We start from the raw sequence: 16,527 nt of genomic DNA, 5'->3' as shown, positions 1-16,527 counted from the left end.
ACATGACTAAATTTGGTGGGGGGAGGGTGTAACACGCTGTAAGGTTTCACTGCTAATGTAATAGCCTCTCTGTAATGTTTCACTGCTAACATAACAGTTTCTCTGTAGCAGCAATGTTTAGGTTATGACTAAAGATAACGGGCTTTGGAATATTTGCTATCCAATGAGAGAGATGTTGTTCTTTCTTGTGGGTCTGGGAGCAGGGATTTTGTGGTCTTTTGTTGGGGAAAGATGAGAGAAGACGCGAATGGAGAGAGTTGGTAGACCGCTGGACTGGGAGCAAGGGTTTGAGGAGGAGGTCGATGGGGAACAAATGGACGACACTGTGAGCTCCAACGTTGCGCAATAGACTGTTTCATGAGAATTGGCCCTTTTCTTTTTTTTTGTTTCTTTACTAACCATATACTCAAATTAAGAATTATAAATCTCAATCGTTTAATCGCATATTGTGTGCTGTTTGTTATTTCATAGTACTGATTTGTAACAGGGGACACAGCATGCAGCATCCACCCAAACAAGATTTCTTAAGTTTGGCTGGGCCGGAGGCTGTCTTCCCCTAGATTAAACTGCTAGCCGAACCGAGAGTTACGTACGGATTTAAGATGGTGCTGGTTAATCTCAGCGACTTCTGGCTGATGGCTAATGAAACAATGAAGACAACTACTGTTCATACTTTGCTAATCACTCTTTTTCTGTCAAATGATCATCACAAGCAGTAGTCTGTAACTTCCCTTTAAACTTGGAGGTAATTTGATGTGCGGAACCGAGATGAGGCAGCAGGCCCATCACCGAGAGTGCAGAAGACCCAAGGTTTGATCAATTTTAGCATGGGATAAGGGCCGTGCTTTCTTCATAATTGCACTTACTAATTGGGCCCAGGACGGGTCCTCTGAAATGATAACACTGAAGAATTTAAAATTGCTGATCCTCTTCACCTCTGATTTCCCCTGATAAGGACTGATCAAATGTTACTGTAAAATTCTATGTCAGGCAGTCTGTAATCCAGAGTATGCTTGACTAGCTGAATTTGTAAGAAAACCAATCAGAAGCTTCTTCTTGTTTTGTAGTTTGACCTTGAGATTTGGTTAGAGATTAGCTCTTTTTGTCACATGTACATTGAAACATGCAATGATCTGCATCGTTGTGTCAAATCAGATCAGTGAGGACTGTACTGGGAGCAGCCAGCAAGTGTCGCCACACTTCTGGTGCTAACATAGAATGGCCACAACTCTCTAACCCTAACCCTTACTAACCTGTATGTCTTTGGAAAGTGTGAGGAAACCGGAGCATCTAAAGGAAACCCATGTGGTCAGGAGAGAGCGTACAGACTCCTTACAGGCTGCAGCAGGAATCGAACCCCAATTGGTATCAGTGGTTTGTAAGGTAATCACACTGACTGTTACACCACCCTGGCAGCCTACCAGAATGAGAAATCTTCTCAACTTTTAGAATCCAGAGTGACACGATAGACCTTTGTCTTTTCTCTGATAAACTTTCAAAAGTAAATACACTGCATGAGCATGTACTAATTTCTTTGCAGAAAAACTAAAATTAGATACAATTTAGATACATCCCTAACATAATAAATAATCCAGAGAGAGATAAGGATTCAGAATCAATGGCTCAACCTAACATCAGAGAATGTTTTCAATATATAACCTTGTATACAATGTACAGTTCTTACTCTTCATAGAAATCCACGAAACAGAAAAACAACCCAAAGAAAAATGACAGAAAAACATTAGAACCCCAGAACCCTCCCCTCCCCCTCCCATGCACAAGCAGCAGCAAAAGAATCGGCCCTCCCCTTCCCCTGACCCCACCACTTGCTCCAGCAAAAACACTGACAACCTCCCCCCATGCAAGCAATAGCAAAGCCCCCAAAGAGACCATGATCTACAAACCCCATTTCCAGAAAAGTTGGGATATTTTCCAAAATGCAATAAAAACAAAAATCTGTGATATGTTAATTCACGTTGACCTTTATTTAACTGACAAAAATACAAAGAAAAGATTTTCAATAGTTTTACTGACCAACTTAATTGTATTTTGTAAATATACACAAATTTAGAATTTGATGGCTGCAACACACTCAACAAAAGTTGGGACAGAGTTAAAATAGGATTGAAAAGTGCACAGAATATTCAAGTAACACCGGTTTGGAAGACTCCACATTAAGCAGGCTAATTGGTAGTGGGTGAGGTATCATGACTGGGTATAAAAGTAGCGTCCATCAAAGGCTCAGTCTTTGCAAGCAAGGATGGGTCGTGGCTCACCCCTTTGTGCCAAATTTCGTGAGAGAATTGTTAGTCAGTTCAAAAGGAACATTTCTCAACGCAAGATTGCAGAGAATTTAGGTCTTTCAACATCAACATTACATAATATTGTGAAAAGATTCAGAGAATTCAGAGACATCTCAGTGCATAAAGGGCAAGGTCGGAAACCACTGTTGAATGCACGTGATCTTCGAGCCCTCAGGCGGCACTGCCCAAGAAACCGTCATGCTACTGTGACAATTATAGCCAGCTGGGCTCGGGAGTACTTTGGAAAACCATTGTCACTCAACACAGTCCATCGCTGCATCCAGAAATGCAACTTGAAACTGTATTACGCAAGGAGGAAGCCATACATCAACTCTATGCAGAAACGCTGGCGAGTTCTCTGGGCCCGAGCTCATCTCAGATGGACCGAAAGACTGTGGAACTGTGTGCTGTGGTCAGATGAGTCCACATTTCAGCTAGTTTTCAGAAAAAATGGACCTCGAGTTCTCCATGCCAAAGATAAAAACGACCATCCAGATTGTTATCAGCAAAAGGTGCAAAAGCCAGCATCTGTGATGGTATGGGGGTGCATCAGTGCCCACGGCATGGGTGAGTTGTATGTATGTGAAGGTACCATTGACTCTGAGGCGTATTATTGGGATTTTAGAGAGACGTATGTTGCCATCAAGGCGACATCTCTTCCTGGGACGCCCATGCTTATTTCAGCAGGACAATGCCAGACCACATTCTGCACGGGCTACAACAGCGTGGCTTTGTTGACACAGAGTGCGTGTGCTTGACTGGCCTGCTGCCAGTCCAGATCTATCTCCTATTGAAAATGTATGGCGCATCATGAAGAGGAGAATCAGACAACGGAGACCACGGACTGTTGAGCAGCTGAAGTCTTATATCAAGCAAGAATAGACAAAATTTCCAATTGCAAATCTACTACAATTAGTATCCTCAGTTCCAAAACGATTAAAAAGTGTTATTAAAAGGAAAGGTGATGTAACACAATGGTAAACATGCCTCTGTCCCAACTTTTGTTGAGTGTGTTGCAGCCATCAAATTCTAAATTTGTGTATGTTTACAAAATACAATTAAGTTGGTCAGTAAAACTATTGAAAATCTTTTCTTTGTACTTTTGTCAGTTAAATAAAGATTCACGTGAATTAACGTATCACAGATTTTTGTTTTTATTGCATTTTGGAAAATATCCCAACTTTTCTGGAAATGGGGTTTGTAGAATCCATAAAAAACACTCTTCATCCCAACACTTCGACATCTCAGACAGGCTGTCTCACTAGTGAGGGGGAGAGAGTGAGATAACAGTCCTACAACAAATGAGAGCAGAAGACCAGCAGCTCGCTGTTTTTGATGTTACAATCTTTGCGTCGCTTCGCTGAGCCTCCAATAAAACTCACCATCTTCTCTAGCTCCTACCACTTCTAATTTATTCTCACTAGCAGCAGCAGTTAAATGCAAGACAAAAGCTTGCTGAAAATTATTCAAAAATAAATAAATATTGCCAAATAAAAATTCATAAGTTCATGGACCATTCAGAAATCTGATGGCGGAGGGGCAGAAGCAGTTTCTGAATTACTGATTGTGGGTCTGCAGGCTCCTGTACCACCTCCCTAATGGTTGTCACTAGAAGAAGGCATGTCCTGGATGGAGAGGGTTCTTGGTGATGTATACTGCTGTCTTGAGGCATTGCCTCTTGAAGATCCCCTTGACGGTGAGGGGCTTGCACCCACCATGAAGCTGGCTGAGTCTCTACCCGCCTTTATAATTCAGCATGTACCATAAAAGAAATGTTCTCAGAGTACGGCATCTAGGTACCATTAATCCCTGCTAATAAAGGTGGGTGACGGGGTGGAGATACGTCTTTACCAAAGGAATTGTAAGGCGCTCATCCCTTCGCTTGGGCAAGATGTAGCATCTGCCTAGCCCCCTTCTCCATCCCCCCCCCAACCCCCGGATCAGGTCACGTGAAGCCATCTAGGTTCCATTAATCCCTGCTAATAAAGGTGGGTGACGGGGTGGAGATACGTCTCTACCAAAGGAATTGTAAGGCGCTCATCCCTTCGCTTGGGCAAGATGTAGCATCTGCCTAGCCCCCTTCTCCATCCCCCCCCACCCCCCCCGGATCAGGTCACGTGAAGCCATGGGAGCAGGTGTTGGATGGTCGTATGAGCAGCTGGTTCATATCACAAGTCCTGGCTGTGTGACCACCAATGCCAGGCAGACAATCTCTGAAGAATATTGACAATGGCTGGGGATCACCCAACTTGTAGAGGCAAACCACTTCTGTAGAAAAATTTGCCAAGAACAATCATGGTCCTGGAGATCATGGTCACCCACGTCATACGACACGGTACACGATGATGATGATGACTGATAAAGGACCGTACGGTAGCGTAGTAGTTATCATAACGCTTTGTAGCACCAGCAAATGGAAGTTCTTGACTCAATTCTCGCCGCTGTCTGTAATGACTTTGTATGTCCTCCCTGTGACCGTGTGGGTTTCCTCCCCTAGTCCAAAAAGACATACAGGTTAGTATCAGTAAGTTATGGGTGTGCTGTGTTGAAGTGGGCAGCGCAGCAATACTTGCAGGGTGCCCTCAGCACATCGAAAATTTGTGGCGCAGAATTATGCATTTCACAGTATGTTTTGAAGTACGTGTGACACATAAAGCTAATGTCTTTAATCCCTCGCTAGGAAACAGAAATGTTTGTTTGAATGAAATGTTATAATTGAAATTTTCAGTTTGAGTAACAACTTATTTTCTCTGCTTTGTTATCAAGGAGTGCAGCCAGTGTGGGAAGTCATTCAGCAGCGCTAGTGCCCTGAGCAAACACTACCTGACGCATAGTCACGAACGCCGGCATATCTGCAGCATCTGCAGTAAAGCCTTTAAGAGACAAGACCATTTGTATGTGAACATTGCTTAATTTAGGAATTCAAGTTAGTTCTAAGCAAAATACACATTCTGTATCTGCACTGAATGACACTAAATACGCTTTTTCATTCTTCCTGCATCAGCTGAAGTTATCCCTATAGGATGTATTTTAACTTTGATGTTTGAGACATTAGTCATGTTATCCTGTGAGAGAAGCAGTGTTTGCACCAGCACATGTGCGTACACACGTGCTCATAAACATGCACACTCAGATATGCACACACATACACATAAACATACACGTGCATGCAGACATGCACACACATACACACAAACCCACACGCAAACACTTGCATGTACACACACACTCACACATACACATAAACACATGCACATACATATGCACGCACACAACCACACATGCACACACACACACGCACACACAAGCAAAGTTCCAAAAAGATCTAAGATAGCAGGACCTGACAGGTACATGGATGATAGAAAAATGGAGAGAGATGTGGGAGGGAAGGGTTAGATTGATCTTAGAGTAAGTTATAAGGTCAGCACAGTATTGTGGATCGAAAGGCCTGCACTGTGCTAAACTGCTGTATGTTCTATATTTTGTGCATCTTTAGAAGAACGGGAGATGATCTTGTTAAAATGTACAACATTCCCCTCACAGGGCTCAACAGGAAAGGTATGGATTTGAACATACATTATAAACAGGAGTAGATCACTTGGTCCCTCAATCTTATTAAGACGACAAGATATAGGAGCAGAATTAGGCCATTTGGCCCATCGAGTCTGCTCCGTCATACCATCATGGCTGATTTATTATCCCTTTCAACCCTATTTCTCTGCCTTCTCCTTATAACCTTTGACACTCTGATTAATCAAGGACTTATTGACCTCCGCTTTAAATATACCCAATGACTTGGCCCCCACAGCTGCCTGTTGCAATGAATTCCATGGATTCACCATGCTCTGGCGAAATAAATTTCTTCTCACCTCTGTTCTAAAGGGATGTCCTTGTATTTTGAGGCTGTGCCCTCTGGTCTTAGATATTCTCATAATAGAAAACATCCTCTACTTATCCATTCTGTTCAGACCTTTCAACATTCAATAGGTTTCAATGAGATCTGCCCTCATTCTTCTAAACTGCAGGGAGTAAAGGCCTGGAGCTATCAAACGCAAATCATATGTTAACTCTTCCATTCCTGTAATTATTCTCGTGAACCCCCTCTGGACCTTCTCCAATGCCAGCACATCTTATTCCACTATTGATTAACATAATGGCTCATATGACTGTAGCCTACGCTCTGCATTAGTTTACCAGTGGTAACCTTTCACTTCTTTCCTTCCAAGAACCCATCTGCCACTGGGGAAGAGTTCCAAAGCCTGGCATTTCCCTTAGAGAAAATCTGAAACTCAGCTCTGTGAAATAGACAACTTGTTAATTTTAAACAATGACACCTTGTTCTGATTCTCTCCTAAGAGGAATCACCAACTTGTTAAGACTACTTAGTATCTGGTAGAGTCACCCATGCCAAACAGGTCAAAGGATAGAGGGGATATTAAGAGTTGTCCACTGGTTCGGGTGTTCAGCTCAAGGCTAACAACCCTGACTGGTAAAAACAAAGCTGTTCCGGAAACAGCAATGAAGAATCCTTCTACATCTGAGTGTGACGGTATTCCTGAGTCTCCACCCAGGACTTGTATGGCTGACAGGAGTGAAAACCGAGAGGAAGCCCTGAACACTGCCAGAGATAGAGGACCTTCATTGCTGCCCTAAATACCAGTGGTGTAACAGGCACAACAGAGAGAGAGAGAGACTCCTGTGCCTGGGATCACTTTGTGAAAATACAGTTAATATATTTATTTGTGTGTGTGTGTGTGTGTAAGCTATTTTATCTATTTATTGTCTTTTTATTATTATTGTGTTTTTTATTTTTTTTGTGCTGCATTGGACTCGGCGTAACAATTATTTCATCCTCCTTTACACTTGTGTACTGGAAATGACACTAAACAATCTTGAACCTGGAAATTTTTATAAAATGCCGAGGGGCACTGATGAGGTAGATGGTTGCAGTCTTTCTATTCCCAGGTGGGAGAGTCTAAAACTAGGTGAGAGAGATTGAAAGGGGACCTGAGGGATACGCTTTTCATACAGAGGGTAAATGAAATGAGCTGCTAGATGTAGTGGTAGAGGCAGGCACATTTACATTTGAACAGGAGCGTGGATAGGAAAGGTTTAGACAATTGGCTAAATGCAGGCAAAAGGAATTAATAGAGATAGACATCTTGGTCAATATAGATGAGCTGGGCTGAGGGGCCTGTTTCTCAGCAGTATAACTCTGACTCTTGCCACAAATGGGTAATTTACAGTAGCTACCACCATGTCTTTGGGGAGGTACAGATTTAATCTCTTCAATTTTTCCTTTAAAGACAATTTACATATCCAATCTATAAATCTCCTCTGAACTGCCTTCCAAGGTTTAACACCTTTCCTTCGCTAGGGAGACTAGTATCCAATCCTTACTTACCGCCCGTTACCCTGCTGGCATTTAGGGCCGCAGTGAAGACCCTCCATGTCTGTCTGTATAGAAGGATTCTTCATTGCTGTTTCTGTAACAGTTTTGGTTTACCAGTCAGGGTTGTTAGCCCTGAGCTGAAGCCCTGAACCTGGAGGATCGTTGGACTACTTTTAGTCTGGCCTCTACCCTTTGAACTGTTTGACATGGTTGACCATACCAAGAGTCAAAGTACAAGGCCCTGACCAGCCAACATTGTTCTCCGGTTCATTGAGGCAAGCCATCAAACTCTACGACAAGGTTGTCCTCTTGGAGGATTATAGACAGTAAGGACTCAGATATGTTCTCACCAATGTCCTATAGAACCAACATATAACCTCATTGCCTTTTATTGACTTTGCCCAGCTTCATACAGCAGTTGGTATTCCTAACTGCTTGCTGTGAATCGTGTATTAGAACAACCAGAACCCTCTGCATCTCAGAAATTTACCACTTCCCCCATTTCGACTGTGTGGTCTATCATTTCGTCCTCCAAGATGGACATTTTCACACTTAATATTTCACCTTGCTGGAGTATCTTCAACTGTGAATCAGAGTCTCAGAACATTTAGAACATTGAATAGTAATGCAAAGGAACAAGTCCTTTGGCTGTACCAAACTAATTAAATTATTAATGAACTGCCCAACTAAACCAATCCCTTCTGCCTACATAATGTCAGAATCAGAATCAGGTTTATTATTACCAGCATGTGTTGTGAAATTTGTTAACAACAGCTGCAGTTCAATGCAGAACATTCATATAGAAGAAGAAGGAAAAAAATAATAAGTAAATAAATAAATCAATTACAATATAAGTATATTGAATAGATTAAAAATTTGTACAACAAACAAATAATATAAAATAGTGAGGTAGTGTTCACGGGTTCAATGTCCATTTAGGAATTGGATTGGATGGCCGAGGGGAAGAAGCTGTTCCTGAATTGCTGAGTGTGTGCCTTCAGGCTTCTGTACCTCCTACCTGATGGTAACAGTGAGAAAAGGGCATGGCCTGGGTGCTGGAGGTCCTTAACAATGGACGCTGCCTTTCTGAGACACTGCTCCTTGAAGATGTCCTGGGTACTTTGTAGGCAAGTACCCAAGATGGAGCTGACTGAATTTACAACCCTCTGCAGTTTCTTTTGGTCCCGTTCCCTCCCCCACCCCCATACCAGATAGTGATGCAGCCTGTCAGAATGTTCCCCACGATACATCTATAGAAGATTTTGAGTGTATTTGTTGACATACCAAATCTCTTCAAACTCCTAATGAAGTATAGTCGCTGCATTGTGCTGTTTGCTTTATAACTTCATCAATATGTTGGGACCAGGTTAGGTCTTCAGAGATCTTGAAACTGCTCATTCTCTCCATTTCTGATCCCTCTATGAAGATTGGTATTTGTTCCTTCATCTTACTCTTCCTGAAGTCCGCAATCAACTCTTTCGTCTTACTGACGTTGAGTGCAATGTCCCTATCCTTCTATTTACTACCTATCTGAGAACTGATTGAATACCTGTATCATATATGCCTTCACTACTACCCCAAGCAGTGTATTCTAGACACCCAGAAATCTGTGTTAAAAATACTTGAACTAATTCCTACCCCCTACATCCTCTATTCCCCACTCTGAGCTTTTACTTCTCACCTGCCTATCACTTTCCCTTGGGTCCCCTCATCCTTCCCTTTCTGCCATGGTCCACTCTCCTCTCCTATCAGATTCCTCCTTCACCTTTCCCACCTATCACCTTCCAGCTAGCCTCCTTCCCCTCCCCCCCACCGTTTATTCTGGCACTTTTCCCCCTTCCTGAGGAAGGGTCTTGGCCCAGAGCTTCGACTGTTTATTCATTTCCATAGATGCTGCCTGACCTACTGAGTTCCTCCAGCATTTTGTGTGTGTTGCTCTGGATTTCCAGAATCTGCAGACTTTCTCGTGTTTAGCTTTGAATTTACCCCATCTCACTTTAAATGCACACTCTCTGGTATCAGGCATTTCAACTCCAGGAAAAAGATATTGGCTGTCTATCTCTGCCTGTCATAATCTTATAAACCTCTATCAGATGTTCCCCCAGCCTCTGCTGCTCCTGAGGGAAAAAATCCAAGTTCACACAGCACATGCCCCCTAATCCAGGCAGCATCTTGGTAAGCCTCTTTTGCACCCTTGACATCCTTCCTATAATGTGGCAACCAGAACTATATGCAATGCTCCAGATGTAGCCTAACTTGAGTTTCATAAAACTGCAAAGTGACTTCTGGACTCTTGATCTCTTGAACTCCTGAACTAGGCAAGCATGCCATACACGTCCTTGACCATCCAAGTAACTTGTGTAGCCACTTTCAGGGAGCTGTGAAGTCCACACACAGCTTGTGTTCAGCTACATGAGTTTTGCTTGGTTAAAATTGAATTAACCTAGACGTCCTCCATGTGGGTGGCAGGGTGGAGATATATCTCTACCAAAGGAGGTGTAATGCGCTCCTTCCCTTCACTAGCCTACAGGTCACCCTTGGGCAAAGCACCCCTTCCCCGATCAGGGTCACATGAAGCCATTGGAGCAAGTGGTGGATGGCCGTATGAGCAGGTGGTGCGTATCACAAGTCCTAGTTATGCGTCCACTGACACCAGTCAGACAACATCTGGAGAGTATTGATAATGGCTGGGGTCACCTGTCTTGCAAAGACACTGCCCCAGAAGAAGGCAGTGGCGAACCACTTCTGTAGAAAAAAATCACAGTCATGGAGAGACCTTGATAACCCATGCCATACGACACAGTATATGACAAATGACCATTCTCCATAACACCAGAAGATAGTGGAGAAAATTAGACCATTCAGCCCATCATGGTCCTTCCCCAATGCAAAAAATTGCTTACACTTAAAGGAGGTGAAGCTGATAAGTTGCTGTTGTTGGTAAGCATTTATCAATGAATCATGTCCTTTAGTTTTTTTAAAAATACTAGTTTTAAGTTACTCAGCCAAAGGCCGATACTCTGGAATGTCAGTAAAAAGGATACTGATTGAATTCCCGACAGGTAAGAATCATAGCACAGAAACAGGCCCTTCAGCCCACCTAGTTCATGCTGAACCATTTAAACTGCCTACTCCCACCAACCTGCACCGGGACCATAGCCATTCATACCCCTATCATCCATGTCCCTATCCAAACTTCTCTTAAACATTGAAATCGAGCTCACATCCACCACTTGTGCTGGCAGCTCGTTCCACACTCTCACCACCCTCTGAATGAAGAAGTTTCTAGTCATGCTCCCTTAAATTTTTCACCTTTCACACTTAATCCATGACCTCTAGTTGTAGCCCCACCCAACCTCAGTTGAAAAAGTTTGATTGCACTGATGCTGAGATGCATCCTAGAAGGCACTGGGACAAATCATTAATGGTGCAACCTGGGGTTGTAGGGTGTTTCGGGTCTTTCAACATCAGACAATCTTGCCCAGGCAACCTAGTCAGGGTTGATCAGGTCCCGGCTTGTGTCCCAGCAGCACTGGTCCATTGGTCGCACCTCTTGATCCATGTGACGGTGCTGGTGGCACTTTTCTTTGCAGCCCCCATGCTATCGAGGAGAGAATAGATTATGCAGAGTGAGCAGCCAGAAGAATCTCTATGCCCACCTCTGAAGGCTCACATTGTGCCCTCCCCCATCTCTGGCACTGCTTTAGTGGCTCCTGGCATTTGGCTTTCTTATGGTCAGTTTTCCCAAGGAACTGTCAGTTCTACCGTGACCACCTACTTCGAGGTTTCTGACAGAATGACCACGTCAGGCCTCAGGGATGACAATGTAATGGTCAGGGAACCTTAATTGCTTGCCAAATTCGACTTTCAGTCGCCAGGCAAATGCCATATACAGTCTTGTTACAGAATCTCACACAAGAGTACCTACAGTTCTGGTTGCCCCACTATAGGAAGGGTGCAGAAGAGATTTACCATGATGCTGCCTGGTTTAGAGGGCATGTGCTATCATAAGAGGCTGGATAAACTTGGGTTGTTTTATCTGGAGTGACAGAGGCTGACGGGAGATCTGATGGAGATTTGTATGATTATGAGAGGCAGAGATAGAGTAGACAGGGAGTGTCTTTTTCCTGGGGTAGAAAAGTCTAATACCAGAGGGCGTGCATTGAAGGTGAGGCGGGGGGCGGTAGGTTTAAAGGGGTTGTGAGGGGTAAGTTTTTTTTACTCAGAGAGTGGTGGATGCCCAGAAAGTTTGCTTGGTATGGTGGTAGCGCAAATACATTAGAGGCTTTTAAGAGATGTTTTGATAGGGGTTCTTTGATTTACATTTTAGCTGGTTAGGCACAGCATTGTGGGCTGAAGGGTCTGTTCCTGTGCTGTACTATTCTGTGTTCTATTAGTGCACCACTTGGACTTGCACCTAATTCTGAATTTAAGAGCAGTGCCAACCCCACCTCCTAATTGCTTTAAGCCTATTTCAGGTAGAATTCTATGACTATGGTCACTTATTGGGGAGATATGGAAATTAAATCAAAAAGAGAATGGGTGACTGGCAGCTTTTACCGAAGACGAGTTAGCTGTGGTATTTCTCATTGTCAGGATGAGCTTGGAGAATGCTTACTTCCTTACTTACTGCCCATTGCACTGCTAACATATAGGGCAGCAGTGAACCCCAGCTCTGGTGGTGTTCAGGGCTTCTTTCATCATGAAGTAGCTTCCTCTCAGTTTTCACTACTGTCAGTCATGCAAGTCCCGGGTGGAGACTCAGGAATACTGTCACACTCAGATATAGAAGGATTCTTCTCTGCTGTTTCCATAACCATTTTATTTTACCAGTCAGGGTTGCTAGACGATGCTGAGGATGTTCTACGAGTCTGTGGTGGCCAGTGCTATCATGTTTGCTGTTGTGTGCTGGGGCAGCAGGCTGAGGGTAGCAGACACCAACAGAATCAACAAACTCATTCGTAAGGCCAGTGATGTTGTAGGGATGGAACTGGACTCTCTAACGGTGGTGTCTGAAAAGAGGATGCTGTCTAAGTTGCATGCCATCTTGGTCAATGTCTCCCATCCAGTACATAATGTACTGGGTGGGCACAGGAGTACATTCAACCAGAGACTCATTCCTCCGAGATGCAACACAGAGCGTCATAGGAAGTTATTCCTGCCTGTGGCCATCAAACTTTACAACTCCTCCCTTGGAGGGTCAGACACCCTGAGCCGATAGGCTGGTCCTGGACTTATTTCATAATTTACTGGCATAATTTACATATTACTATTTAACTATTTATGGTTCTATTACTATTTATTATTTATGGTGCAACTGTAACGAAAACCAGCTTCCCCCGGGATCAATAAAGTATGACTATGACTATGATTATGACCATGACTAGACCTGAGCTGAACGCTGAAACCTGGAGGACTGATGGACCACTCTTGGTCTGGCTTCTATCCTTTGACCTGTTTGACTTGGGTGACCCTACCAAGAGCCGAAGCATAAAGACCTGACTCCAGCCAGTATAGCTTTTTCTGGGTCTTTGAGGAATGCAAACCTCCAAACCCTATGATAAGATTGTGGTCCTCTTGGAGGCAAACTGAGAAATTAGAATATATGTATTTGTGATCCCAGCTGGAAACATGTAGGTTATTTGCATAAAGATTATGGGAATTTTTGTAATTTTTTTTACTTAATGAGTGAAAGAAGCAGTAATTGTGGTAAATATTGTTCTGCCTCCTTAGATCTGGGCATCTGCTAACACACCAAAAAAATAAACCCTATGTCTGTATGGAGCATGGATGCGATAAAAGCTATTGTGACTCGAGGTCCTTGCGTCGTCACTATGAAGTCCAGCATGGCTCATACAGTCAGAGGGAGCCCTTTCATAATAACAGCTCAAAAGGGGTGGATTCAGCAGAGAGCTTGCTGTTCCTGCAGCCCGGCCACACGCAGGCCCTTCAGTGTGACATAGGAGCGGGGCAGAGGCCGGCAGCACAAATCGAATCTTTTCCACAGAGATCCTCTTTGCCAAGCAGAGAACTGCTGAAACCTCTGATGAGTAACGTATGCCAGAAAGTGCCAGCTGAAACTGGAGCATCTGAAAGCAGTGTTACATTGCACTATCCCACGCAAACCCATGCGGTAGCAAATGTGCTTGCCAGTCCAACCGTTTGTTTCTCAGAGAGATCAGATACTGTCAGACAAACCAGATATCGACTGTTGCAAAGAGAGCAATCTTCTGGTATAAATTGTAATGCAACCGATCCATATAACAAAGTAAATTCTTCCCATTTTTCTGTACCAAACCCCAATGTATCTTGTTTAGAAAGTTTAGATTCTTATGTGATGGACTCAGTAATTCCCAGTAGACCTTCACAGCCTGCGCGATATGCACTAGAGCCGTCAAGACCTGCAAGTTGGCCACAGACGGTGAGCACAGATCATACACTCCCAAGGAGTGAAACTGCTTCCAACAGGCAACAAGCAAATCAGGACCTTGTGTGGACCAACAACTTGGCAACCTACAGTGGCAGCAAAGGGACTTACTCCTACATCGTTCCCAGCTCCCAACCTTCTGAGGAGGTTTCCACTACTTTTTCAAGTGGAGCTTTGCATAAACTTGACTCGTTTGCCCAGGCCTTCACGAGACAGAATTTGGACATTCAGTCCAGTCCTTCCGGAGCAAATACCTCAGGTGAAAATTCATCAGTTTCTGAATTTGATGTTTGTGGAAATGTTCTCAGACAGATTCTGAATTATAAAGCAAATTTAAACCAGTGGCAAGCATTTCCTGAGCAGAAATACCAGATAGTGCAAGAGCAATACTCGCTACACCAGCAACATCAACAACAGATAGCAACTTCCCTCTTCACGCAAGTCTACATGGGCGATCAGGAGGCCTCCACTGCCCAGAACCAAGACCAGTTTCAAAACCACATGCTGCAGCTGATCTCAGATTCCCAGTACAATCTATCTGAATCCCAGAATTCGGTAAATCAGTCACAAGTTGTAGTTACCCAGTCCCAGCATATGCTTTCTCAGAAGATCTCACCCCAGATCCAGAATAACTCATCACCATTGCATCAGCCATCAGAACTAGAGCAAGACTTTCAGCATTCCTTCAGACAAGAAAACGCTTCTGTTTTACAATTTCAAACAACAAATCCTTGCCAACTCTCCAAGAGCATCCTGTCCTGCTATCCACAGCCAGCAGAAAGTACCGAGCAGCAGGGGGAAACTGATTTGCAGCCTGCCTTCAGAGGCATCTCAGAAAGCCACAGGAAGTCCAAGAAGAGCCTGTTCAAGGCACAGAACCCTTCTGAGTCAGGGTGTGAAGAAGAGTTTGTTCAGAAGCAGTTTCAGTCACAGTCAAAGCAATTAGAGGGTTGGTCATTTCCACTGCACAAGAAAGGCAGAATGTCTAACAAGCATGTGTGTGTAAAGCATTTCACTCTTACAGGTAAATCCAGTAAGAATATGTCAGTCTCTCGAAAGGAACGGCAGACGTTAGATACCAACTGCGCAGCTCCTCCAAGTCAGGTGGCTATGAATTCCTTCTCTGTCAAGAATTCTATGAGGAGTATGGAACACCATCTGCAAATGGAACATTTTCATGAGAGGGTCCAGGTAATTACCTCAATTTGTCATGATAGTGTCATAGAATACTACAGTACAGATACAGACCTTTTGGCTCATCTAGTCTGCGCCAAATGGTTATTCTGCCTAGTCCCGTAAACCTGTACCCGGACCATAGCCCTCCATTCCCCTCCCATCCATGTGCTTATCCAAACCTCTGCAATCAAACCCCATCCTTCACGTCCACTGGCAGCTCGTTCCACACTCTCCCGCCCTCTGAGGGAAGAAGTTCCCCCTCAGGCTTCTTTTAGATATTTCACTTTTCACCCTTATCCTTGACCTCTAATATAGTCATTGTATCCTGTCCTTTTATCAACCCTCCCCTCATTCCCCTATGCTTCACTGGCACTGAATTAAAATAGTCAAAGACTTGACATCTGTGATTGTGGGGATATCAGGAGGAAGCTTAGGGGGGGTGTCTGTGTAAGACCAGAAGACATAAGAACAGAATTAGGCCATTCAACCCATCGAGTCTGCTCCACTATTACATCATGACTGAAAAAGAGTCATAGAGAAGTACAGCACAGAAGCAGGCCCTTCGACTCATCAAGTCCCTGCCAAAACTACTTAAACTCCTATTCCCATGGACCTGCACCAGAATCATAGCCTTCCATATCCCTACTGGCTATGTACTTATCCAAACTTGCATGCAGCACTTGTGCTGGAAGCTCGTTCCACATTCTTACAGCCCTCTGACTGAAGAAGTTTCCCCTCATTTCCCCTTTTTTCATACTTCCTTTTAATCCTTCTTCTCATTGTTACCGTGCCTGAAGACACACACTCAGCAATTCAGGAGCAGCTTCTTCCCCTCCACAATCTGATTCCTAAATGGACATTAAACCCATGAACACTTCCTCAATTTTTCTCATATTATTTTCTGTTTTTGTCCTATTATTGATTTAATTATTTAATATACCTATACAGTATATACTTTACAGAGTAATTGATTTTACTTTTTTTCCTGTATTATCTTGTATTTCATTGTACTACTGCTGCTGAGTTGACAAATTTCATGACATACTGTGCCAGTAATATTAAACCTGATTCTGATTCTCCTGCCTTCTCCCTGTAACCTTTGATGCCCTGACTAATCACTCTGTTTTAAATACACCCAATGAATGGCCTCCACACCTGTCTGTGGCATTGAGTTCCACAGATTTACCACCCTCTGGCTAAAGATCTTCCTCCTCATCTCTGTTCTAAAG

This window comes from Mobula birostris, chromosome 12 (assembly GCF_030028105.1).
Source record: "Mobula birostris isolate sMobBir1 chromosome 12, sMobBir1.hap1, whole genome shotgun sequence".
NCBI classification, from domain to species: domain Eukaryota; kingdom Metazoa; phylum Chordata; class Chondrichthyes; order Myliobatiformes; family Myliobatidae; genus Mobula; species Mobula birostris.
This window is presented reverse-complemented; position numbering follows the sequence as displayed.